Genomic DNA, 25,579 nt, shown 5'->3' with positions numbered 1-25,579 from the left:
TTGACCAGCTCCCCAACTTGTTCAACTGCAACACTGACACTTCCGATGTATCATTCTCCCTCTGAAATTGCAGATTAAAACTAATCATATTATGATATAAGAACATAACTGCAGATGCTGGTACAAATAGAAGGTATTTTGATGAATGTCCATGGATGTCCAGTCACTCTACACTTCCAACCCCCACAAGGATGGTCTTGAAGCCCTCCGTTTCTTCCTTGACCATAGAACCAGCCAATCCCCATCTATTAACACTCGCCTCCGCCTAGCAGAGCTGGTTCTCACCCTCAACAACTTCTCCTTTGACTCCTCCCACTTCCTCCAAACCAGAGGCGTAGCTATGGGCACTCGCATGGGCCCTAGCTACGCCTGCCTCTTTGTCGGGTACGTCGAACAATCCCTGTTCCGGACGTACACCGGCCCCATCCCCGAACTCTACCTCCGCTACATCGACGACTGCATTGGTGCTATCTCTTGTACCCATGGGGAATTCACTGACTTCATACACTTCACTTCCAATTTCCATCCTGCCCTTAAATATACCTGGACTATCTCCGACATCTCCCTCCCGTTCCTGGACCCCACCATCTCCATCACAGGAGACAGACTAGTGACTGACATCTACAATAAACCCACTGACTCGCACAGCTATCCGGACTACACTTCTTCCCACCCGGTCCCCTGCAAAAAGTCTACCCCTACTCCCAATTCCTCCGACTACGCAGCATCTGCGCCCGGGATGAGGTGTTTCACACTAGGGCGCCAGAGATGTCCTCATTCTTCAGGAAACGGGGCTTCTCCTCTTCCATTATAGATGAGGCTCTCACTAGGGTCTCTTCTACATCCCGCAGCTCCGCACTTGCTCCCCCTCCCCCCACTCGCAACAAGGACAGAATCCCCCTCGTTCTCACATTCCACCCCACCAGCCAGCGTATCCAACAAATCATCCGCCAATATTTCCGTCACCTACAATGGGACCCCACCACTGGCCATATCTTCCCATCCACTCCCCTTTCTGCGTTCCTCAGAGACTGTTCCCTCCGTAACTCCCTGGTCCACTCATCCTTTCCTACCCAAACCACCCCATCCCCGGGCACTTTCCCCTGCAACCGCAGGAGATGCAACACCTGTACCTTTACCTCCCCCCTCAACACCCAAACAGTCTTTCCCGGTGCGACAGAGGTTCCCAAAATGGCGGCGCTGCCCTAGCAGCTGCGGCTTACCTGCGGTCCGTTTGTCTTTGTGTTTTTTGTTGTTTTTCTGTCTTAATTGTAGATGTGATGTCGTGTTTTTTATGGTTGTGTACTATGTGTGTGTGTGGGCGGGGGAACCGTAAAATTGTAAATTTGTCTCTTCCGAATGGAGACCCGACCTTTGTTTTCTGGGTCGTGTCTCCATTCCTGCTGCGGCCTACCATCGGCCAAACTCATGGAGCTTGCGGCCTCCACCCGGGACCACCTGGGCTCAGGTTCGCAGAGCCCGCGGACCAGACTCACCATCAGCGGAGGCGGCTATCTTCGGAGGCTGCGGGAGCGGCTGCGACTCGCCTTCGGCTCGGGCCGCGTGGATGCCGACATCGGGAGCACCGGCAGCGGCAGAGTGTTCGACCGCCCTGGATCGCGGGGCATAGGTCCGTCCGGCGCGGCCTGAAATAGTCCGCGGGATTTTTGTCTGCTCGGTGGGGGCTTCAATGTCGGGAGCCATGACCACCCCGACGTGCAGCAGCAGCGGCAGCGGCAGCGTCTTCGCCCGCACCAGATCGCGGAGCTGGGGTCGGCCCGCTGCGGACCTTTCACCGTCCGGCGCGGCCTGGAACGTGGCAACTTCAGCAGCCTGACCACGGGAGAAGACGGCAGGGGAAGGGAAAATACATTCTGGCCTTCCATCACAGTGAGGAGGGGACTGGAAGAGACTCACTGTGATGGATGTTTCTTTTTTTTTGTGTTGGTTGTGGTTGTGTAATTGCGTATTTTATTGCTCTTATTGTTGGACTGTGGGTGACGAAATCTCGTCCAAAAGACTTGTTTTTTGGATGACAAATAAAGGTAATTCTGTTTCTGATTCTGAATTCTGAATTCTGATTTTGCACCTCCTCCAACGTCATCTATTGCATCCGCTGCTCCAAATGTCAACTTATTTACATCGGCGAAACCAAACGCAGGGTCGGCGATCGCTTCGCTCAGCACCTGCGCTCGGTCCGCGTTAACCAATCTGATGTCCTGGTGGCTGAGCACTTCAACTCCCCCTCCCATTCCCAGTGTGACCTTTCTGTCATGGGCCTCCTCCAGTGCCATAGTGAGGCCCACCTGAAATTGGAGGAACAGCACCTCATATTTCGCCTGAGTAGCTTGCAGCCTAGTGGTATCAACATTGACTTCTCCAACTTTAGATAGTTCCTCTGTCCCTCTCTTCCCCTCCCCTTCCCAGATCTTCCTCTATCTTCCTGTCTCCAACTATATCCTTCCTTTGTCCCGCCCCCCTGACATCAGTCTCAAGAAGGGTCTCGACCCGTAACGTCACCCATTCCTTCTCTGCTGAGGCTGCATCCCAGAGTGCTTAAGGAAGTAGCCTCAGAAATAGTGGATGCATTAGTGATAATTTTTCAAAACTCTTTAGATTCTGTAGTAGTTCCTAAGGATTGGAGGGTAGCTAATGTAACCCCACTTTTTAAAAAGGGAGGGAGAGAGAAAACGGGGAATTATAGACCAGTTAGCCTAACATCGGTAGTGGGGAAAATGCTAGAGTCAGTTATTAAAGATGTGATAGCATCACATTTGGAAATTGGTGAAATCATCGGACAAAGTCAGCATGGATTTACGAAAGGCAAATCATGCCTGACGAATCTTATAGAATTTTTCGAGGATGTAACAAGTAGAGTGGACAAGGGAGAACCAGACGATGTGTTATATCTGGACTTTCAGAAGGCCTTCGACCAGGTCCCACATAGGAGATTGGGGTACAAACTTAAAGCACACGGTATTGGGGGTTCAGTGTTGAGGTGGGTAGAGAATTGGTTGGCGGACAGGAAGCAAAGAGTAGGAATATACGGGTCCTTTTCGGAATGGCAGGCAGTGACTAGTGGGGTACCGCAAGGCTCAGTGCTGGGACTCCAGTTATTTACAATATATATTAATGATTTGGACGAGAGAATTGAATGCAATATCTCTAAGTTTGCGGATGACACGTGGCTGGGTGGCACTGTTAGCTGCGAGGAGGATGCTAGGAGGCTGCAGAGTGACTTGGATAGATTAGGAGAGTGGGCAAATGCATGGCAGATGCAATATAATGTGGATAAATGTGAGGTTATCCACTTTGGCGGCAAGAACAGGAAAGCAGAGTATTACCTGAATGGTGGCCAATTAGGAAAAGGGGAGATGCAACGTGACCTGGATGTCGTGTTACACCAGTCATTGAAAGCAAGCGTGCAGGTGCAGCAGTCAATGAAGAAAGCGAATGGTATGTTAGCATTCATAGCATGAGGATTTGAGTATAGGAGCAGGGAGGTTCTGCTGCAGTTGTACAGGGCCTTAGTGAGACCGCACCTGGAGTATTGTGTACAGTTTTGGTCTCCTAATCTGAGGAAAGACATTCTAGCCTTAGAGGGAGTACAGAGAAGGTTCACCAGATTGATCCCTGGGATGGCAGGACTTTCATATGAAGAAAGACTGGATAGACTAGGCTTATACTCGCTGGAATTTAGAAGACTGAGGGGGGATCTTATTGAAACATATAAAATTCTTAATGGGTTGGAGAGGCTAGATGCGGGAAGATTGTTCCCGATGTTGGGTGAGTCCAGAACCAGGGGTCACAGCTTAAGGATAAGGGGGATGTCTTTTAGGACCGAGATGAGAAAACATTTCTTCACACAGAGAGTGGTGAGTCTGTGGAATTCTCTGCCACAGAAGGTAGTTGAGGCCAGTTCATTGGCTATATTTAAGAGGGAGTTAGATGTGGCACTTGTGGCTAAAGGGATCAGGGGGAATGGAGAGAAGGCAGGTACATGTTACTGAGCTGGATGATCAGCCATGATCATATTGAATGGCGGTGAAGGCTCGAAGGGCCGAATGGCCTACTCCTGCACCTATTTTCTAACTTTCTATGTTTCTATGTTTCTATGCTGCCTGACCTGCTGAATTACTCCAGAATTTTGTGAAGAAGTCATATTATGATCATTACCTCCAAGCGGCTCCTTTACCTCGAGTTCTCTTTATCAAATCTGGTTCATTGGACAACACTAAATCCAGAATTGCCCTTTCTCTGGTAGGCTCCAGCACAAGCTGCTCTAAGAATCCATCTCGGAGGCATTCTACAAACTCTCTTTTTTGGCGTCCAGAACCAGCATGATTTTCCCAGTCTACCTGCATATTGAAATCCCCCATCACCACAGTGGCATTACCTATGTTACATGCCAGCTTTGACTCCTGCTGCAACTTACACCCTACATCCGGGATACTATTTGAGGGTCTGTAGGCAAGTTCAGTTAGTGTCTTCTGACCTTTACAATTCCTCAACTCTATCTACAGTGACTCTAGCTCATCAGTCCCTATGTCACCCCTTACAACGGATCTTTTTGAAACATAAAGAATAGTGAAAATTTTGGTTAGAGTGGAAGTGGAGAGGATGCTTTCATCAGCTGGAGAGTGTAGAACTAGAGGTAATAGTCTCAGAATTAAAGGACCTTCTTTCAGGAAGGAGATGAGGAGAAATTTATTTAGTCAGAGGGTGGTGAATCTGTTGAATTTTCCACCATAGCAGGCTGTTGAGGCCAAATATCAGTGGATATTTTTAAGGCAGATATAGATAGATTCTTGAATCGTACAGGTTTCAGAGGTTATGGGGAGAAAGCAGGAGAATGGGATTAGGAGGGAGAGATAGGTCAGCCATGATTGAATGACGGAGTAGACGCGATGGTCCGAATTGCCTAATTCTATTCCTTTAATTACCTTGTGACATTAATCATATCTTGTATGTTCTCATCCAAATCATTGATATGATGACAAACAGCAATTGGCCCAGCAACGAACCCTGAGGCACACCACTAGTCATGGACCTGCAGTCCGAAAAACTACCTTTCAGCAACACATTCTGTTTCCTTCTATGAACCCAATTTTCAATCCATTCAGCTCTGTCTCCCTGGATCTAACCTTCCAAGGCAGCCAACCATGCGGAACCTTGTCAAATGTCTTCCTCGAAACAATAAGTTAAACATCTACAGTATTCCAAGGTATAAACGCTTAGCCAGCTCAACCTTGCCAACTCCTGAATTGGAGAGGGTCCAGCGGAGGATTACATGAATGATCCAAGGATGATTAGCTTAATTTCTTCGTATTTGATGACACTGGTTCTGCACCAAGGGATCCTAGCAGGAATGACGGTGGAACAGCAAAGGCGGGGATTTCTGGGCATAATCCAGAAGAAGCAGGATCATTTCATTCCAAAGTAGAAGAAAGATTCTAAGGGGAGTAGGAGGCACCTGTGGCTGAGAATGGAAGTTAGGGATGGAATAAAACTAAAAGAAATGATGTACAACATAGCAAAGTGTAGCGGGAAGCCAGAGGATTGGGAAACTTCCAAACAACAGCAGAAGGTAACAAAACGGGCAATACGGGCTGAAAGATGAAGTATGAGGGGAATCTGGCCAAGAATATAAAGGAGGACACTAAAAGCTTCTTTAGGTATGTTAAGAGAAAAAGATTAGCAAAGACAAATGTCGGTTCCTTGAAGGAAAAAACGGGTGAAATAATTAGAGGTAAAAAGGAAATGGCAGAAGAGTTGAACAGGTACTTCGGATCAGTCTTCATTAACGAAGACACAAACAATCTCCCAGATGTACTAGAGGAAAGATGATCTAGGCAGACAGAGAAACTGAAAGAAATTTGCATTAGGCGAGAAATAGTATTGGGTTGACTTATGGGAATGATGGCTGATAAATCCCCAGGGCCTAATGGTCTGCATCCCAGGGTACTCAAGGTGGTGACTCTAGAAATCGTGGACGCATTGGTGATCATTTTCCAATGTTCAATAGATTCAGGATCATTTCCTGTGAATTGGAGGGTAGCTAATGTTATCCCACTTTTCAAGAAAGGAGCGAGAGAGAAAACGGAGAAATATAGACCATTTAGCCTGACATCGGTGGTGGGGAAGATGCTGGAGTCAATTATTAAAGAGGTAATAACGGCACATTTGGATAGCATTAAAAGGATTAGTCCAAGTCAGCATGGATTTATGAAACGGAAGTCATGCTTGACTAATGTTCTGGAATATTTTGAGGATGTAACAAGTAAAATGGATGAAGGGGAGCCAGTGGATGTAATGTATCTAGACTTTCAGAAAGCCTTTGATAAGGTCCCACACGGGCAGTTACTGCGCAAAATTAGAGCACATTGTATTGGGGGTGAGGTATTGACATGGACAGAGAATTGGCTGGCAGACAGGAAGCAAAGAGTAGGAGTAAACGGGTCCATTTCGGAATGAAAAGCAGTAGCGAGTGGAGTCCCGCAAGGCTCGGTGTTGGGGCCGCAACTATTCACCATATGTATTAATGATTTGGATGAAGGAATTATAAGTAACACTAGCAAGTTTGCAGACAACACAAAGCTGGGTGGCAGAGTGAACTGCGAAGTGGATGTTAGGAGGTTGCAGGGTGACCTGGACCGGTTGAGGGAGTGGGCAGATGCATGGCAGAGGCAGTACAATGCAGATAAATGTGAGATTATCCACTTTGGCGGGAAGAAATGGAGGCAGATTATTATCTCAATGGTGTCAAGTTAGGGAAGGGGGAAGTACAGCGAGCCCTGGGTGTCCTTGTACACCAGTCACTGAAGGTAAGCGTGCAGGTACAACAGGCAGTGAAGAAAGCTAATGGCATTTTGGCTTTCATAACGAGAGGACTTGAGTATAGGAGCAAAGAGGTCCATCTGCAGTTGTAAAGGGCCTTGGTCAGACCACATTTGGAGTATTAGGTGCAGTTTTGGTCTCCTAATTTGAGGAAGGACATCCTTGTAATTGAGGCATTGCAGCGTAGATTCACGAGATCCCTGGGATGGCGGAACTGTCATATGAGGAAAGATTGGAAAGACTGGGCTTGTATTCACTGGAGCTTAGAAGGATGAGAGGGAATCTTACAGAGACGTATAAAATTATACAAGTGCTGGACAAGGTAGATGCAGGAAAAATGTTCCCAGTGTTGAGGGAGTCCAGAACCAGGGGCCGCAGTCGAAGAATAAAGGAAAGCCATTTAAAACTGAGGTGAGAAACTTTTTCACCCAGAGAGTTGTAAATTTGTGGAATTCTCTGCCACAGAGGGCAATGGAGGCCAATTCACTGGATGAATTTTAAAGAGTTAGATAGAGGTCTAGGGGCTAGTGGAATCAGGGGATATGTGGAGAACGCATGTACAGGTTACTGATTATTGATAATCAGCCATGGTCACAATGAATGGGGGTGCTGTCTCGAAGGGCCAAATGGCCTCCTCCTGCACCTATTTTCTATGGTTCTATGTTTCTATTACTCGCTGCAGTTTAGAAGGATGAGGGGGACCTCATAGCAACATACTGAATAGTAAAAGGTCTGGATAGAGTGGATGTGTAGATGTTGTTTTTATAATTTGTGGGAGAGTCTAGGACCAGAAGACACAGCCTCAGAATAAAAGGATGTTCCATTAGAAAGATGAGGAGGTATTTCTGTAGCCAGAGAGTGGTGAATCTGTGGAATTTGTTGCCACAGACAGCTGTGGATGCTAGGTCAATAGATAAAGGTGGCGTTTGACAGATTCTTGATTAGTACGGGCGTTAGGGGTTATGGGGAGAAGGCGAGACAATGTGGCTGAGAGGGAAATATACTGTAGATCGGCCATGATTGAAGGATGGAATAGACTTGACTAATTCTGCTCCTGTAACCTATAAACTTTCTGCAGCTGCCCTTTGAATTCTGGCAATTTTTGTTTTATGCAACTGTGACATAAGTAAATGAGAAACGAGGGATTTATTTGCAGTAACACTCTCTTTATTGCTTATGATATCACCATGTACATAATAAACAGTGCCAGATTGCAAGTTCTCTGGTGAATTCAGAGGGCTCTGCAAAGATCTTAGTTTAATGTCCACAGTCGGAAAACGAGCTCTCTGGAATTTTCAAGCAAATTGATTCCCGAGTCGAACAGGTAACACGGTCATGAGCAAACGCACTTAACTAACGCAACAAAGCAAATTAATATTCCAAAATGATTGCAAATCGAAGGAAAAGTAGGTTCGAATAATCTTGAAGTCATAGTTGTAGTTATGGAAGCCTGAAATCAGAGGTATCATGGATTCATGAAGTTACACAAAAGTGAAATCAGGGATATCACATAATTACTAAATTATACAATCCTGTATTCAGGGATATCATAGAATCACAATGTCAAAAAGCCTCAAAATCATAGAAATCATGAAGTCATACAATGTTGAAATTGGAGACGGTATCAGGAAATTATGCAATCCTGAAATGAGGGATATCATGGAACAATGAATTTATACAATCTTAAAATCAAAGATATCGAAAAGTTAAATAAATCTGAAATCAGAGATATCAAGGAATCATGAAATGATAAAGCCACAAAATCATTAAAATCATGGATCAATGAAGTGAGAAATTATGCTATTGTAGAATCATGAAGTTATAACATCATGACATCCTAGAATCATGGGTCAAAATCACAAAATAGGAATCATGTAATCTTGATCTTATGAAATTATGGAATCATAGATATAATTCATGGAATCACAATGTAAAAAAAGTCACGAAAGCATAAAACCCACAGAATCATCAATATACTAAAACTCTCGTTTGTTTGTTTGTTTGTTTGTTGCAGAACTACAGCGAAAGCGCGATAATTTTAGGCCCACCTTACTCACCGTCATCCCTTTGGTGCTAATGGAGGAAGTTTCATTGAAATCGGTGTTATATTTTAAAAGTTATTCACATTTTAATGTGTAAATCTATCTCCTAGGGAGGGAGGGAGGGAAGGAGGGAGGGAGGGAGGTGGTGGAGGGAGGGGGAGTGGAGGGGGAGGGGAGGGGGAGGGGGTTGGGGAGGGAAGGGGGTAAGGAGAGGGTACTTCACCAATGTAGGAGAGGTTTTGGCCCAACTTGATACCTTAATAAAATCATGAAACATTGATATAAAATCAAAAATCAGAAAATTGATATAAATTCAAAGATCAGGAAATCAAAGCACTGGGTGGAACAGGGAGAACGTGCAAACTCCACAAGGACAGCATCCGAGATCAGGATCGAGTCCGGGTCTCTGGCGCTGTGTGGCAGCGGCTCCACCAACTGTGCCACTGTGCTGCTCACAGCTACAGAAATGTCCAGGGAAATGACAGATAGAATTTCATCTGAGCAAACATTTAGCTGGAATGTCAGAGACTGAGGAGAGACTTGATGAAATTTATAAAATTATGAGAGATCATAGATTTAAGCTGAGAGGGCAAAGTTTAAATGAGATGCGCCGGGAAAGGTTTGTTTACGCAAGAGGGGGTGGGCGCCTGGAACGCGCTCCCGGGGGCGGTAGTGGAGGCAGATAGGATACTGGCGTTTAACAGGTTTTTAGATAGGCACATAGATATGCATGGCATGGAGGGATATGGATCACATGCAGGCAGAGGAGATCAGATTAACTTGGCATCGTTTCTGGCCAAATATTGCGGGCTGAAGGGCCTGATCCTGTGCTATAACGTTCAATGTTCTCTAAGCTAATTTGATACAGGGTGTGATACATGTCTTACTTTTGTACCGCTGTTGTTGAATCTCATTGGTCCCTCAATCAAACCTCTTGTTGTAAGATGCCTGAAATAAGAAAGATACAATATTAATATTTGAGTATGCAGCAGGGTCTTGACCTGAAGAAAACGGGTAGAGGGAAAGCAAGGGACGAGGCGGGGGGGGGGGGGGGGAGGGGGGGATGCGCGGCGGGTGGGGGTGAGGGGGGAGAAGGAGAGAGAGCAATAAAGAGAGGCAGGGAGAGAAGCGGCATAGAGGGTCAGAGTCAATACAGCATCGAAACAGGCTATTTGGCCCAACTTGCCTATGCAAACCAAGGTGTCCCATCTACACTGTCCCACCTGCCCCTGTTTGGCTCATGTCTCTGGTAAGCACATTAACGTCTCTACTTCCTCTGAATACTTAGAATATTTGGCATGTCCCCAACAATCCTCACCAACTTCTACAGGTGTGCCGTAGAAAGCATTTTATCGGGATGCATCGCAACATGGTTTGGGAACAGCTCCATCTCAGACCGCACGAAATCACAGGAGACAGGTGTGGATGCAGCACAGACAATCTTGCAAACCAAACATTGAATCCATCCACACCACACTGCCCCGCCAAGGCCACCAGCATAATCAAGGACCAGTCTCACCCTGGTGACTCCCATTTCTCCCCTCACTCATCGGGGTCTGGGTACCGAAGTTTGAAAACGCATACCTCACGATTCCGTAACAGTCTCGCTCCAGCTGTCATCAGGCAACTGTACCGCCCTCTCACCAACTAGAGAGCGGTCCTGATTTCCCGTCGACCTCATTTAAAATCGTTGAACTATCTTAAATCAGACTTTATTGGACCAATGATATATCTTTGCACTAAACTTTATTCCCTTTATCCTTTATCTTTACACTGTGGATGGCTTGATTGAACCATATATAGTCTTTCCGATGACTGCATAGCACGCAACAAAAGCTTTTCAACATGGTACACGTTACAACAAAATTGAATATCCCTGTAAACCTTTCTTGTCCATGTATCTGGTTCTGGAGATTATCGATACGTAATGATTTGGGTCGCGACCCTTCTCACCCCTATCCACGTTTTCCAGAGATGCTGCCTGACCCGCTGAGTTACTCCAGCAATTTGTGTCCCTTTGTTTAATATTGGAAAGAGGCAGAGAAGATTTACAAGGACATTCCCAAGACTCAAAAGCCTGACCTGCAGAGAGAGGTTGGGCAGCAAAGGAATTTGTTCCTAGGAGTGCCGGAGGAAGAGGGGTGATCTTATGGAGTTGTATAAATCATGAGGAGAATAAATAGGTTGAACGCGCAGAGTCTTTTATCCAGGGCTGGGGAATCGGGAATCCAACGGAGACAGATTAAGGTGAGGAGGATGGGGAAAGCCCCCCCCCCCCCACACACACCTTAACCTATGTCCTCTGGTCCTTGATTCCCATACTCTGAGCAAAAGACTACCCGATCTATTCCTCTCGTGATTTTGTACACCTCTATAAGATCACCTGTCCCCCTCTTGCGCTCCAAGCAATAAAGCCCTAGCCTGCTCAACCTCACCATATAACTCAGTCCCTCGAATCCTGGCAACATTGTGGTGAATCCTCTCTGAAGCATTTCAAATTTGACAACCTCCCTCCTATAATAGTGCCCAAAACGGAACACAATATTCTAACTCTAGCCTCCCCAACATCTCATATGACTGCAGCATGCTCTCACAACTTCTATACTCAATAAGATATATCTTGGATATATATATATGGATTTTTTTTCGCCGGAAAGACTTACCTTGGTTTTGCAAGCTAACACAGAAATAATTATTCCATAGAGAATACTCTTGCAAATCAGGATCAGGTAAGTCAGTTTTGCAGCTTCCATTGTCTGGATTTTAGCTTCTGGGAACAGAAAGGGTAAAGAACATCTTTAGTAAAGAATTTTAATGGAGTTATAAGAATCCTTTAGGACAGGCAGTTGGGCAGAGGCGGTAGGGTATTTCTGTTGGTGAGGGACGAAATTCAGTCCTTTGCGAGGGGTGACATACGCAATGACGAGGTAGAGTCACTGTGGATAGAGTTGAGGAATTGTAAAGGTAAGAAGACACCAATTGGAATTATCGACAGACCCCCAAATGGTAGCCCGGATGTAGGGTGTAAGTTGCAGCAGGAGTGAAAACTGGCATGTAACACAGGTAATGCTATTGTGGTGATGGGGAATTTCAAGATGCAGGTAGACTGGGAAAATGAGGTTGGTTATGGAATCCATGAAAGAGTTTATAGAATGCCGCCGAGAAGGATTCTTAGAACAGCTTGTCCTGGAGCCTACCAGAGAAAAGGCAATTCTGGATTTAGTGTTGTCCAATGAACCAGATTTGATAGGAACTCAAATTAAAGGAGCCGCTTGGAGGTAGTGATCATAATATGATTAGTTTTAATCTGCAATTTGAGAGGGCGAAGGTTAAATCGGAAGTGTCAGCGTTGCAGTTGAACAAAGAGGACTATGAAGGCATGAGAGAGGATCTGGCGAAGGTCGACTGGAAAGGGATCCTAGCAGGAATGATGGTGGAACAGCAACGGCATCAATTTCTGGGCATAATCCGGAAGATGCAGGATCATTTCATTCCAAAGCGAAAGAAAGATTCTAAGGGGAGTAGGAGGCAACCGTGGCTGACAAGGGAAGTTAGGGATGGAATAAAACTAAAAGAAAAGATGCATAACACAGCAAAGAGTAGGGGGAAGCAGAGGATTGGGAAAATTTCAAAGGACAACAGAAGCTAATAAAACGGGCAATACGGGCTGAAAAGATGAAGTACGAGGGGAAGCTGGCCAAGAATACAAAGAAGGACAGTAAAAGCTTCTTTAGATATGTTAAGTGAACAAGAGTAGCAGAGTCAAATGTGGGTCCCTTGAAGGCAGACACGGGTGAAATCATTATGGGTAACAAGGAAATGGCAGAAGAGTTGAACAGGTACTTCGGATCCATGTTCAATAAGGAAGACAATAGACAATAGACAATAGCTGCAGGAGTAGGCCATTCGGCTCTTCGAGCCAGCACTACCGTTCAATGTGATCATGGCTGATCATTCTCAATCAGTACCCCGTTCCTGCCTTCTCCCCATACCCGCTGACTCCGCTATCCTTAAGAGCTCTATCTAGCTCTCTCTTGAATGCATTCAGGGATTTGGCCTTCATTGCCTTCTGAGGCAGAGAATTCCACAGATTTACAACTCTGTGACTGATAAAGTTTTTCCTCATCTCCGTTCTAAATGGCCTACCCCTTATTCTTAAACGGTGGCCCCTGGTTCAGTGCTCCCCCAACATTGGGAACATGCTTCCTGCCTCCAACGTGTCCAACCCCTTAATAATATTATATGATTCGATAAGATCCCCTCTGATCCGTCTAAATTCCAGTGTATACAAGCCCAGTCGCTCCAGTCATTCAACATATGACAGTCCTGTCATTCCGGGGATTAACCTAGTAAACCTACGCTACACGCCCTCAATAGCAAGAATATCCTTCCTCAAATCTGGAGACCAAAACTCCCCACAGTACTCCAGGTGCGGTCTCACTAGGGCCCTGTACAACTGCAGAAAGACCTCTTTGCTCCTATACTCAACACCTCTTAACCATATAACCATATAACAACTACAGCACGGAAACAGGCCCGTTCGGCCCTACCAGTCCACGCCGACCACTCTCTCTCACCTAGTCTCATCTACCTGCTCTCAGACCATAACCCTCTAATCCCCTATTATCCATATACCTATCCAATTTACTCTTAAATAATAAAATCGATCCTGCCTCCACCACATCCACCGGAAGCCCATTCCATACAGCCTCCACCCTCTAAATAAAGAAGTTACCCCTCATGTTACCCCTAAAATTTTGTCCCTCAATTCTAAAGCTATGTCCCCTTGTTAGAATCTTCCCCACTCTCAAAGGGAAAAGCCTAACCACGTCAACTCTGTCCGTCCCTCTTAAAATTTTAAAAACCTCTATCAAATCCCCCCTCAACCTTCTACGCTCCAAAGAATAAAGACCCAACCTGTTCAACCTCTCTCTGTAGCTTAAGTGCTGAAACCCAGGCAACATTATAATAAATCTCCTCTGTACCCTCTCCATTTTGTCGACATCCTTCCTATAATTTGGCGACCAGAACTGCACACCATACTCCAGATTCGGCCTCACCAATGCCCTGTACAATTTTAACATTACATCCCAACTTCTATATTCGATGCTCTGATTTATAAAGGCAAGCATACCAAACGCCTTCTTCACCACCCTATCCACATGAGATTCCACCTTCAGGGAACAATGCACAGTTATTCCCAGATCCCCCTGTTCCACTGCATTCCTCAATTCCCTACCATTTACCCTGTACGTCCTATTTTGATTTGTCCTACTAAAATGCAGCACCTCACACTTATCAGCATTAAACTCCATCTGCCATCTTTCAGCCCACCCTTCCAAAAGGCCCAAGTCTCTCTGTAGACTTTGAAACTCTACTTCATTATTAACTACACCACCTATCTTAGTATCATCTGCATATTTACTAATCCAATTTGTCACACCATCATCCAGATCATTAATGTAAATGACAAACAACAGTGGACCCAACACAGATCCTTGGGGTACTCCACTAGACACTGGCCTCCAACCTGACATACAGTTGTCAACCATTACCCTCTGGTATCTCCCATTCAGCCATTGTTGAATCCATCTTGCAATCTCACTATTAATACCCAACGATTTAACCTTCTTAATCAACCTACCATGTGGAATCTTGTCAAATGCCTTACTGAAGTCCATATAGACAACATCCACAGCCTTGCCCTTATCAATTTCCCTGGTAACCTCTTCAAAAAATTCAAGAAGATTAGTCAAACATGACCTTCCAGGCACAAATCCATGTTGACTGTTTCTAATCAGGCTTTGTTTATCCATATAATTATATATATTGTCCCTAAGTATCTTTTCCATTAAATTTCCCACCACAGACGTCAAACTAACAGGTCTATAATTGCTAGGTTTACTTTTAGAACCTTTTTTAAACAAAGGCACAACATGCGCAATGCGCCAATGTTCCGGCACCATCCCCGTTTCTAATGACGTTTGAAATATTTCCGTCATTGCCCCTGCTATTTCTGCACTAACTTCCTTCAATGTCCTAGGGGATATCCTATCAGGACCTGGAGACTTATCCACTTTTATATTTTTCAAAAGTGTCCGTACCTCCTCTTCTTTAATCCTCATAATTTCCATCACTACTCTACTTGTTTCGCTTACCTCACATAATTCAATATCCTTCTCCTCGGTGAATACCGAAGAAAATAAATTGCTTAATATCTCCCCCATTTCTGCCGGCTCAGCACATAGCTGTCGACTCTGACTCTCTAATGGACCAATTTTGTCCCTCGCTATCCTTTTGCTATTGACATATCTGTAGAACCCCTTGGGGTTTACTTTTACATTACTTGCCAAAGCAGCCTCATATCTTTTTTTCGCTTTTCTAAGTTCCTTCTTAAGATTCCTTTTCCATTCTTTATATTCTTCAAGAACCTCATTTATTCCCTGCCGCTTATATTTATTATATATCTCCCTCTTTTTCCGAACCAAGTGTCCAATTTCCCTGGAAAAACACGGCTCTTTCAAATTATTATTCTTTCCTTTCCACCGAACAGGGACATAAAGACTCTGTACTCTCAAAATTTCACCTTTAAATATCCTCTATTTCTCTATTATATCCTTTTCATAAAACAAAAAATCACATTTCACTCCTTTTAAATCCTTTCTCATCACCTCAAAATTAGCCTTTCTCCAATCCAAAATCTCAACCCTTGGTCCAGATTTGACCTTCTCCATAATTATATTGAAACTAATTGCATTGTGATCACTGGACCCAAAGTGCTCCTCAACACATACCTCCGTCACCTGACCCGTCTCATTTCCCAACAGGAGGTCCAACACTGCCCCTTCTCTGGTAGGTACCTCTACGTATTGCTGCAAAAAACTATCCTGCACACATTTTACAAACTCCAAACCATCCAGTCCTTTAACAGAATGTGATTCCCAGTCTATGTAGTGATTGTGGGTGATTTCAATTTTCCGTATGTCAATCCAGGCTCTAAGCTCACCCACCTTTCTTACAATGCTCCTAGCATTAAAATATACACATTTAAGGGACACATCATTTCTTATTCTCAGTTTATTTCTTTTCACTTCTTTCTCTCCTACATATTGGGTCTGAGTGTTTCCCTTTTCTGCCTCCTGCCTCACACACTGCCTATTAGCTATCTGTGTTTGAGTCCCTCCCCCCAACCGTACTAGTTTAAAGTCTCTGCAATTACCTTAGCAAATCTCCCCGCCAGGATATTGGTTCCTCTCAGGTTCAGATGCAACCCGTCCTTTTTGTACAGGTCATACTTACCCCAGAAGAGGTCCCAATGATCCAGAAACTTGAATCCCTGCTCCCTGCACCAGTTCCACAGCCACGTATTTATCCTCCACCTCACTCCATTCCTATTCTCACTATCGCGTGGCACAGGCAGTAAGCCTGAGATTATTGCTTTGGAAGTCCTTTTTTTTAACTCTCTTCCAGTCCCCTAAATTCTCCTTTCAGGACCTCTTCCCTTATCCTACCTATATTGTTGGTACCTATATGTACCACGACCTCTCCCTCCCCTTTCAGGATATCCTGGACACGCTCAGACACATCCCGGACACCGGCACCAGGGAGGCAAACCACCATCCGGGTCTCCCGACTGCGTCCACAGAATCGCCTATCTGATCCCCTCACTATAGAGTCCCCTATTACTATCGCTCTCTTCTTCCTTTCCCTACCCTTCTGAGCAACAGGGCCGGATTCCGTGCCAGAGGCCCGGGCACCGTCGCTGCCCCCAGGTAGGCTGTTCCCCCCAACAGTACTTAAACAGGAGTACTTATTTCCAAGGGGTACAGCCACCGGGGTAATCTCTAGTCCCTGCCTCTGCTCCTTGCCCCCCTAACCGTGACCCACTTGTCTACCTCCCGTGGTCTTGGAGTGACCACCTCTCTGTAACTCCTCTCTATAACCTCCTCACTCTCCCTGACCAGACGGAGGTCATCAATCTGCCGCTCCAGGTTCCTAATACGGTCCCTTAGGAGCCCCATCTCGTCGCACCTGGAGCAGATGTGGATGTCTGGAAGAATATCAGACTCCCAGATTCCCCACATCCGACACCCAGAACAATAAACTGCCCTGGCACTCATACTCCCCAAACAAAGCCCCGTGCTCGGTTTCTAAACCTACCGCCCGGCCGCTGCTCCAACCGCTCCAACCGCCCACCCAAAAGAACTGAGTGATCTCCTGGGAGAGGCGAAAAACCGGATAAAAAACCCAGGCCAATTTGGGGGGAAAAATCCGGGAAATTCCTCTCCGACCCCAAGCTAGGCGATCGAAACTTGTCCGGGAGATCACACATGTCTTACTCCTTACTATCCCCACACAATAACCTCTTGTTATTAAGGCCAACATTCCATTGGCTTTCTTCACTGCCTGCTGTACCTGCATGCTTCCTTTCAGTGACTGATGCACTAGGACACATAGATCTCGTTGTACGTCCCCTTTTCCTAACTTGACACCATGCAGATAATAATCTGACTTCCTATTCTTACCACCAAAGAGGATAACCTCACACTTATCCACATTAAACTGCAGCTGCCATGCATCCGCCCACTCACACAACCTGTCCAAGTCACCCTCCAACCTCATAGCATCTATCTCACAGTTCACACTGCCACCCAGCTTTGTATCATCTGCAAATTTGCTAATGGTACTTTTAATCCCTTCATGAGGGTATGAGGCGTGAATTGTCCAAGATAGACTGGCAATTGATGCTGAAAGGGTTGGCGGTGGACATGGAATGGAAGGCATTTAAAGATTGCATGGATGAACTACAGCAAGTGTTCATCCCAGTTTGGCAAAAGAACAAACCAGGAAAGGTAGTGCATCCGTGGCTAACAAGGGAAATCAAGGATAATATTAAAACAAAAGATGAAGCATACAGATTAGCCAGAAGAAGTAGCATACCAGAGGACTGGGAGAAATTCAGAGTCCAGCAGAGGAGGACAAAGGGCTTAATTAAGAAAGGGAAAATAGATTATGAGGGGAAAACTGGCAAGGAACATAAAAACTGACTGCAAAAGCTTTTATAGATATGTGAAGAGAAAAAGATTAGTTAAGACAAATGTAGGTCCCTTGCAGTCAGAAACGGGTGAATTGATCATAGGGAACAAGGAGATGGCAGACCAATTGAACAAATACTTTGGTTCTGTCTTCACTAAGGAAGACATAAACAGTCTGCCGGAAATAGCGGGGGACCGGGGGTCTAATGAGATGGAGGAACTGAGGGAAATCCAGGTTAGTCGGGAAGTGGTGTTAGGTAAATTAAATGGATTAAAGACAGATCAAGAAGTCTCAAGAAGGGTCTCGACCCGAAACGTCACCCATTCCTTCTCTCCCGAGGCTGCATCCCAGAGTCCCACATAGGAGATTGGTGTACAAACTTAAAGCACGCGGTATTGAGGGTTCAGTGTTGAGGTGGATAGAAAATTGGTTGGCGGACAGGAAGCAAAGAGTAGGAATAAACGGGTCCTTTTCGGAATGGCAGGCAGTGACTAGTGGGGTACCGCAAGGCTCAGTGCTGGGACCCCAGTTATTTACAGTGTATATTAATGATTTGGACGAGGGAATTGAATGCAACATCTCTAAGTTTGCGGATGACACGAAGCTGGGTGCCAGTGTTAGCTGCGAGGAGGATGCTAGGAGGCTGCAGAGTGACTTGGATAGATTAGGCGAGTGGGCAAATGCATGGCAGATGCAATATAATGTGGATAAATGTGAGGTTATCCACTTTGGCGGCAAGAACAGGAAAGCAGAGTATTACCTGAATGGTGACCTATTAAGAGAAGGGGAGATGCAACGTGATCTGGGTGTCATGGTGCACCAGTCATTGAAAGCAAGCGTGCAGGTGCAGCAGGCAGTGAAGAAAGCGAATGGTATGTTGGCATTCATAGCAAGAGGATTTGAGTTTAGGAACAGGGATGTTCTACTGTAGTTGTACAGGGCATTGGTGAGACCGCACCTGGAGTATTGTGTGCAGTTTTGGTCTCCTAATCTGAGGAAAGACGTTCTTGCCTTAGAGGGAGTACAGAGAAGGTTCACCAGATTGATCCCTGGGATGGCGGGACTTTCATATGAAGAAAGACTGAATCGACTAGGCTTGTACTCGCTGGAATTTAGAAGACTGAGGGGGGATCTTATAGAAACATATAAAATTCTTAAGGGGTTGGAGAGGCTAGATGCGGGAAGATTGTTCCCGATGTTGGGGGAGTCCAGAACCAGGGGTCACAGCTTAAGGATAAGGGGGAAGTCTTTTAGGACCGAGATGAGAAAACATTTCTTCACACAGAGAGTGGTGAGTCTGTGGAATTCTCTGCCACAGAAGGTAGTTGAGGCCTATTCATTGGCTATATTTAAGAGGGAGTTAGATGTTGCCCTTGTGGCTAAAGGGATCAGGGGTTATGGAGAGAAGGCAGGTACAGGTTACTGAGCTGGATGATCAGCCATGATCATATTGATTGGCGGTGCAGGCTCGAAGGGCCGAATGGCCTACTCCTGCACCTATTTTCTATGTATGTTTCTATGTTTCATCCAAGTCATTAATGTATATTGTAAATAGCTGCGGTCCCAGCACCGAGCCTTGCGGTACCCCACTAGTCACGGCCTGCCATTCTGAAAGGGACACATTTATCCCCACTCTTTGCTTTCTGTCTGCCAACCAATTTTCTATCCATGCCAGTACCCTACCCCCAATACCATGTGCTCTAATTTCGCTCACTAATCTCCTATGTAGGACCTTGTCGAGGGCTTTCTGAAAGTCGAGGTACACCACATCCACAGGCTCTCCCCTGTCAATTTTCCTAGTTACATCCTCAAATAATTCCAGAAGATTAGTAAAGCATGATTTCCCCTTCGTAAATCCATGCTGACTCGGAACGATCCTGTTACTGCTATCTAAATGTTCCGCAATTATAATTGACTCCAGCATCTTCCCCACCATTGATGTCAGACTAACTGGTCTATAATCAGACTAAGTGGTCTGTAAACAATCTCCCAGATGTACTAGACAACAGAGGATCTTGGAGGATAGAGGAAATGAAAGAAATTTGCATTAGGCGAGAAATAGCATTGGGTAGAGTGATGGGACTGAAGGTTGATAAATCCCCAGGGCCTGATGAACTGCATCACAGGGTAGTCAGGGAAGTGGCTCTAGAAATAGTGGAAGTATTGGTGATCATTTTCCAATGTTCAATAGATTCAGAATCAGTTCCTGTGGATTGGAGGATAGCTAATTTTATTCCACTTTCCAAGAAAGGGGCAAGGAGAAAATGAGGAATTACAGACCAGTTAGCCTGACATCGGTGGTGGGGAAGATGCACGAGTCAACTATTAAAGAGTTAATAAAGGTGCATTTGGATAGCAGTAAAAGGATAAGTCCAAGTCAGCATGGATTTATGAAAGGGAAATCATGCTTGACTAATCTTCTGGAAATTTTTGAGGATGTGACAAGTAAAATGGATGAAGGGGAGCCAGTGGATGTAGTGTATCTAGACCTTCAGAAAGCCTTTGATAAGGTCCCACACGGGAGATGGTGAGCAAAATTAGAGCACATGGTATTGGGGTTAGGGTGTTGATATGGAGTAAACGGGTCTTTTTCAGAATGGCAGGCAGCAGTGAGTGGAGTGCCGCAAGGCTAGGTGTTGGGGCCGCAACTGTTTACCATATATATATATTAATGATTTGGACAAAGCAATTAGAAGTAACACTAGCAAGTTTGCAAATGACACAAAGCTGGGTGGCACGGTAGCGCAGCGGTAGAGTTGCTGCTTTACAGCGAATGCAGCGCCGGAGACTCAGGTTCGATCCTGACTACGGGTGTTGTACTGTACGGAGTTTGTACGTTCTCCCCGTGACCTGCGTGGGTTTTCTCCGAGATCTTCGGTTTCCTCCCACACTCCAAAGACGTACAGGTATGTAGGTTAATTGGCTGGGTAAATGTTAAAAAAAATAAAAATTGTCCCTAGTGGGTGTAGGATAATGTTAATGTGCGGGGATCGCTGGGCGGCACGGACTTGGAGGGCCGAAATGGCCTGTTTCCGGCTGTATATATATGATATGATATGATGATATGATATGGGTGGCAGTGTGAACTGCGAAGTTGATGTTAGGATGTTGCAGGATGACCAGGGCAGGTTTAGTGAGTGGGCAGATGCATGGCAGAAGCAGTATAATATAGATAAATGTGAGGTTATCCACTTTGGCGGCAAAAACAAGGAGGCAGATTATTATCTCAATGGAGTTAGGTTAGGTAAGTGGGAAGTGCAACGAGACCTGGGTGTCCTTGTATACCAGTCACTGAAAGTTGGCGTGCAGGTACAGCAGGCAGTGAAGAAAGTTGGCCTTCAAAACGAGATGATTTCAATATAGGAGTAAAGAGGTTCTTCTGCAGTTGTGTAGGGCCCTGGTAAGACCACACCTGGAGTATTTTGTACAGTTTTGGTCTCCTAATTTGAGGAAGGACATCCTTGTAATTGAGGCAGTGCAGTGTAGGTTCACGAGATTGATCCCTGGGATGGCGGGACTGTTATATGCGGAAAGATTGAAAAGACTAGGCTTATATTCACTGGAGTTTAGAAGGATGATAGGGGACCTTATAGAGACATATAAAATTATAAATGGACTGGATAACCTAGATGCAGGAATAGTGTTCCCAAGTAGTATAAGAAAATAACTGCAGATGCTGGTACAAATCGATGTATTCACAAAATGCTGGAGTAACTCAGCAGGTCAGGCAGCATCTCGGGAGAGAAGGAATGGGTGACGTTTCGGGTCGAGACCCTTCTTCAGACCCTTCTTCAGACTAGTGTTCCCAATGTTAGGGGAGTCCAGAACCAGGGGCCACAATCTTAGAATAAAGGGGAGGCCATTTAAAACTGAGGCGATAAGGAACTTTTTCACCTAGAGAGTTGTGAATTTATGGAATTCTCTGCCACAGAGGGCAGTAGTGCTGGCTCGAAGGGCCGAATGGCCTCCTCCTGCACCTATTTTCTGTTTTTCTATGTAATTAAGTTTAATGAACAATAAAATTCTTACTTGCTGAAGTAGTATAGGCACTTTAACACAACAGCTATTTATGAATTAGCAACCGCTGGGGTTGCGGACTTTGAAGAAAGCTGTCAAGGTATTCAGTGGGATCTAGACCAGCTACAGAAATGGGTAGGGAAATGGCGGATGGAGTTCAATCTGAGCAAGTGCGAGGTGTTTCAATTTGGGAGGTCGAATGCAAGGGAAATTCTATAGATAATGGAAGGACCCTTAATGGCATCGAAGTACAGAGAGATCTTGTGGCCCAAGTCCATAACTCCCTGAAAGCGGGAACACAAATATACATGACCATCATCCAGCAACTGGTGGTCCTGCACCTCCTTTAATGTAAACATATTACAAGGGCATACTTGAAATCCCTCCCGTACATCCGCCTCGAAAATGTGACGCTGAGGCCGGGTGAGGCTGCTGATCCCAACCTCATCGGGACTTCCACGGCCAATTGGCTGATCAGATTTGCCCCCTCCGGCCACAGCTCTGGATCTCTGGCCCGGCCGGAGCAGGCAGATGCATTCCCGTCGTCAACGTCTGAGGCTGACTTTGCACATGTACTTCATCAGTCAGAGTATTGAGTATAGAAATTGAGAAGGCATGTTACAGTAAGACTTTGTTGAGGCCACATTTGGAATATAGTGTTCACCATATTATAGGAAATATCTTGATGTGCTGGAAATGGTGCAGAGAAAATTTACCAGAAAGTTGCCAGGACTCGGGGGTCTGAGCTATAGGGAGAGGTTGAGCAGGCTAAAACCTTATTCCTCGGAACGCAAGAAGATGAGGTGATCTTATAGTGTATGCAATCATGAGGGGAATAGATAGGGTAAATGCAGACTTTTACCCCAAGATAGGGGAATCAAGACCCGGAAGACAAAGGTAATATAGCAGCTGTGCTCGACATCGGTAAGGCCACATTTGGGGCATTTTGTTCAATTTTGGTCACTATTTATGGGAAGATGCTGTTAAGCCGGAAAGGATGCCAAAATATTTAAATAAATGTTGCCAAGATTCGAGGACCTGAGCTATAGGGAAAGGTTGGGTCATGCTCGGACATTAATCCTTGGAGTGTAGGAGGATGACGGGTGATCTTATAGAGCTGTTCAAAATCATGAGAGGAATAGATCAAGCAGATGTACAGAGTCTCTTTCCCAGATTAGGGGAATCGAGAACCAGAGGCCATACGTGTAAGGTGAGGGGGGGGGGGGGGTGAGTGAAGAAAGGGGAGAAAATTTAATGGGAGCCAGAGGGGGCAATGTTTTTTACACGGAGGCTGGTGGGTCTATGAAGCATTCTGCCGGGTGGTGGGAGGGGGAGTAGTTGTGACAGGTACTATCACAGCGTTTAAGAACGTTTAGACAGTTGACTGGATAGGAAAGGTTTAGAGGGATGTGGGCCATGAACGGGGAGATGGGATGTGGCATGTTGGTTGGCGTGTGCAAGTTTGGCTGGCGCCTGTTTGAACGCTATATATGTCTCTGTGAGACTATCAAGTTTTAACACTGACACAGAAAGGCTAATCAGTCTGAAATACTCACGGTATCCTTATTTAAGTAGAGCCACTCACCTTTATTTAAGCCACAAGTCTCTGTCAGAAGAAATATGAAAATTACAGTCAGTATTATAATATATACTTATTTACGGTCTGAAGCTACAAAAAAATGCAGAGATAGCCCAGTCCATCACATAGACCAGACTTCCCACCATTGACTCCACATACACTTCACAATATCCTCGGGTGAGGGCAACACTGTGGTGGAGCTGCTGCCTTACAACGCCAGAGACCCGGGTTTGTTCCTGACTAAGGGTGCTGTCTGTACGTAGTTTGCACGTTCTCCTGTGGACTCAGTGGGTTTCCTCCGCGTGCTCCGGTTTCCACCCACAGTCCAAAAGACGTGCGGTTTGTTGGGTGATTGACTTCAATAAAAATTGTTCCCAGTATTTCCGATAGGATTGTGGGTTGGCCAGGACTCATTGGGCCGGAGGGCCTTGTTTCCATGTCTATCAAAAACTAAACTGAATTAAAATAGACTATGGGTGATTGATGGTCGATGGCCTTAAGATATCAATTGACGCCCCAACAGCTTCTGTGCCAATGAATTCCAGAGATTCACCACTCTCTGATTAAAGAATTCATCCTCAGCTCCTTTTATACGTACGTCTTTTTTATTCTGATGTTATGGCCTCTGGTCCTAGACTCTCCTACGAGTGGAAACGTCCTCTCCACATCCACTCTATCCAGGATTCATCCAGGATTCATCCAGGCCCCCCTTCATCTTTAAAACTCCAGGCGAGAACAGGCCCGTTACATTAACTCAATCATCCCCGGGATCATTCTAGTAAAACACTTTTGTGTACTTTCGTGTGCTTACGGGTTTTTGCCGTTCCTTTTTAATCTTATCCATATTCCTCCATTCCCTGCACTTCCGTGTGCCTATCTAAAGCCACATAAACCCTACCGTTATACGCTATGACTCTAGTGACTTTGCAGTCGATTAACATTGCTCCTTGAAATCCTTTACTTCTCTCCTGGGATAAATAAAGTTCTATCGGTATCGAAAGCTGGAACACAAGTACATAGAACGGTGAAAAAGACACATGGTCAGGCTGCATTTTGGAGTTATTGTGAACAGTTTTGGGCACCATATCTAAGAAGGATGCATTGGCTCTGGAAAAGGTCAAGAGCAGATTTACAAGAATTATCCCAGGAATGAATGGGGTTAACATATGATGACGTTTGATGGCGTTGGAGTTTAGAAGAATGAAACATATAGAATAGCGAAAGGTTTGGATAGATTGGATGTGGAGAGGATGTTTCCACTAGTGGGATAGTCTAAGACCAGAGGGCAGAAGCCTCAGAAATAGTGGACCATTCCTTTAAGAAGGAGATGAGGAGGGAATTTCTTTATTCAGATGGTGTTGGATCTGTGGAATGATTTGCCACAGATGGCTGTGGAGGCTGTCAATGGTCTGAGGCTGAGAATGGTGTTGGGAGGGATGAGATAGATCAGCCATGATTGAATGGCGGAGTAGACTTGATGGCCGAATGGTCTAATTCTGCACCTATCACTTATGACCTTATGGTCTTTTGAATACCTTCCAGGATTATCAAACCATGGTTTTTTATTCCAATGGAGAGAGAGGATTGTTGTGACACTTTTGCAGGCTAATACAAAAACAATTATTCCACAGATGATATTTTTTGGCAAAATAGGGATCAGGTAAGTAGGCTTCCACAGTTTGAAATTTAGCTTCTGTTCCGAGAATAGTAATATAATCAATACCCTGACTGATGAAGACCAAGAACAAATTAGAAATAAAAATAGACTTTGAGAGGTCATATTACAGTTGCACAAGATATTGGTGAGGCAACATGTAGAATATTGGGTTCAGTTTTTGTCACCCTGTTATCGGGAAAATGTTCCTCGAAAGTAGATAGGGTGGTCAAGAAGACTTTAGGCACATTGGCCTTCATCAGTCAGAGCATTGAACGTAGATGTTGGGGATATCAACATCCCTACAAGAAATTGGGGTTAGATACGTCACCGTGTTTGATGTTGTGGGTTCCTTTTACGTTTGAGCTGTAGCTCCATTCTGGTAGTGGTCTACTTGACAGATGATATCTTTGG

The 25,579-nt window shown here is 45.2% G+C and overlaps 1 long non-coding RNA gene across 1 annotated transcript in view; it reads right to left on the bottom strand.

Annotated features, from left to right (window-relative positions):
- Positions 1-8,005: 8,005 nt before the first annotated feature.
- The window catches only part of LOC144609930 (uncharacterized), a 26,210-nt gene continuing 8,636 nt past the window's right edge, over positions 8,006-25,579 (bottom strand). Inside the window, exons 2-6 of the long non-coding RNA XR_013549382.1 lie at positions 25,497-25,573; positions 23,518-23,538; positions 11,543-11,649; positions 9,767-9,827; positions 8,006-8,287 (exon numbers count right to left, since the gene is read on the bottom strand). This is a non-coding gene — a long non-coding RNA (uncharacterized LOC144609930). The remainder of the gene's footprint in view (positions 8,288-9,766; positions 9,828-11,542; positions 11,650-23,517; positions 23,539-25,496; positions 25,574-25,579) is intronic.

This window comes from Rhinoraja longicauda, chromosome 35, assembly GCF_053455715.1.
Source record: "Rhinoraja longicauda isolate Sanriku21f chromosome 35, sRhiLon1.1, whole genome shotgun sequence".
NCBI lineage: Eukaryota > Metazoa > Chordata > Chondrichthyes > Rajiformes > Arhynchobatidae > Rhinoraja > Rhinoraja longicauda.
The sequence above is the reverse complement of the archived record's forward strand: the minus strand, read 5'-3'. Positions and strand labels throughout refer to the sequence as shown.